The sequence below is a fragment of the Egretta garzetta genome, unplaced genomic scaffold (assembly GCF_000687185.1).
Source record: "Egretta garzetta isolate BGI_Z169 unplaced genomic scaffold, ASM68718v1 scaffold228, whole genome shotgun sequence".
Classification (NCBI taxonomy): domain Eukaryota; kingdom Metazoa; phylum Chordata; class Aves; order Pelecaniformes; family Ardeidae; genus Egretta; species Egretta garzetta.
Window position 1 is genome coordinate 2,695,429 of NW_009260758.1, and position 2,406 is coordinate 2,697,834.

At 41.0% G+C, this 2,406-nt stretch overlaps 1 protein-coding gene across 1 annotated transcript in view; it reads left to right on the forward strand.

The window, feature by feature from the left end:
* CNTN3 (contactin 3) overlaps positions 1-2,406 on the forward strand; it is a 53,906-nt gene that overhangs the window by 34,204 nt on the left and 17,296 nt on the right. The window lies entirely within an intron of this gene.

The following is a 2,406-nucleotide window of genomic DNA, read 5'->3' on the forward strand; positions in this document are numbered from 1 at the left end:
AGAGCTGATTCTGGGTTTAGCGTTTTCATAGGTTGCGCTGCATTTACTGTTTTGTAATTGAAAAAGTGAAGCATTTCTCTTTTTCATTTGCCAGTAAAGATTTTATTTTGACAATAATTTTTTTCTAGAACGGATTTGTTGGTGGGGTTTTTTTGTTGTTTTTTTTAAATTCTGGAAAAAAAAACTTGATTCTTAATTATATCTTGGTTTTAATAAGCCTATTGCTTAATTAGTTTAGGCAAGCTAGATTTGCAGGTAGCTCAGAGCACTCTCAGTGTGATCCGTTTTAATTAAACAATAGACATTTTCTGGTCTATACTCCGATGCTATTTTTTCCTTTGTTTGATCTCAGGCTTTGTCAACACTGTTGGGTTTTTATTTGGTTTTGCATTTTTGCTATTGGAAACTGCTTCAAAGTAGATGATGCGGTACAAGCCTTTGCAAAATACACGGATGGCTCTAGAAAGTCCGACGACTCAATAGCTTGCTTGCAACCATAATTGATATATTTTAACACCTTTTATTCATGTCGTTATAATTACCTATAAAATGTATTAATCATGTCTTTAACATATTTAAAATACCTATAAACCATATGGTAACATTTAATTACTTATAAATGTTCCCTTTAATATAAAGTGCAGCCAAATATTGCTTACGAATTTTCCAAAACAAGTTAATAAGCCCCTGGGAGGTCAGCTGTGCTGACACTGATGAAGCACATCCTCCTTACGAATATGCTTCAAACGCCGCCGCATTTCGGTACTTCGGAAGATTCAAAGATGGTTACTTCCACATGTAGACTGATTAAACCGCCTGTCTATTTATAACTCTTCTTTGTCCCTCAAATAAGATGCTTTTGCCTGTCGTTCTAACAAGGTGACTCGTTACCTCTTGTAATTTGCGTCTGTTCATTTCATTAGCATATCACCTTTGCCCAAAGGAAACGTATCTCAGCTACAGCGTTGAGTGCCGCAACACCTTTTTTTTTTTTTTTTTTTAAGAAAATATAAAATGCAATTCAAAATAATTAAGAAAAACAAGTAGAAGTTGTGCTTATTTCTAGAGTATGTTTCATTGTACAGAGCAGTGCAGCTGTGGAAGGAATCCAGACTCCTGCTCTCAGGCATTTAAAAAGCAGCCTCCGTGTGGCCTTGAGGATTGGGTGAACTTGCTGTGAAGGGAGGGGAGCGGCGTGACTACAGAGCCGTGGCAGGCTCCCACCACCGTGGCCTGCAAACGTGGTTTTGGAGGACCAGAGAAGTTAAGGGTGAAGGATAAGATCACTGAACCCATCAAACTCCAGAGTTGTGTTCTGCTGCCCTTATTTACCAACTTAATTATTCTCTGAAGTACAGATTCAGCTGAATTGCTTTTAAAAAAACCCAACCATTGTAACACTGTATTATTTATAATAGACATCACTATAAATAATTAATGACCGCGCAGCTTACTGAGGCATACAACTTTTATGGGCCAACTTTTATTTTGGCGATGCAATTAAGTCTGAGATGGTGCGTTCACCAGGTGTGTCCCAGCCGTGCCCCCCTTCAGTCCTAACAGCCTTCACAGGCTTGCCCTGCGGCCGGCGCTGCGGTTTCCAGCTTGCGTTACCCTTCGTCAGCACGTGCGGAGCTTCGCACGCCGAGCTGTTAGTTACGGTGTGCGAATGAATGCCAGCAGAGCAAGGAACCTGTTGTTTTCAAGGGAGCATCCTGCTTTATCCCATGCTTGGGACAGGTTTGGAGAAGGCAGGCAGCGGTCGCAATTCCCACCCAACACAAAGGACTTCCCCATCTACTTTTTGCAATATCTATTTAACTATAGAGAACTGAGTCTCGGTTGGGGCAAATGATGGCGATCCATTGATGGTAATTTGCCTCAAGTATGTTAAAAATAAAAAGAGCAGGGGTGTGTATTTTAATTAGTTTTGTACCGAATAAAGCAGCAGGTTGATAAGTACATGCAAGTGAGAAGGCAGAATCCTCACGACTCTTCAGAGAAAGGGAAGACAGCAATGTTAAGTTTCATGACGCTCGCTGTCTTCTCAGCTGATGCTTTGACAACTCTGTAAGGCTCCAACTGATGCGGTTGGAGGTTCACCTCGAGCGTTGCTGTTTGCTGTTCTGTTGATTCTGTGTAGCTAGATGTGGGTGTTCGGGGCATTTCCAAAACACCTTCAAGCTAAGGCGCTTAGGGAACCAACAGGATAGCCTCGCTGAGATTCATTTGGTGCCTTTGAAATGGATTGATGTGATCGGGGATAGAACTAGGCATATCAGGGAAATGTTGTTTACTTTTTGTTAATTATTCTGGACTTTTTTATTCACAGTTACTAGTATAGCTGCTCCAGGTTATCTTGGGGAAGACTTGGTCCTGCATCTAAGGATATGAGAGGAGGACCAG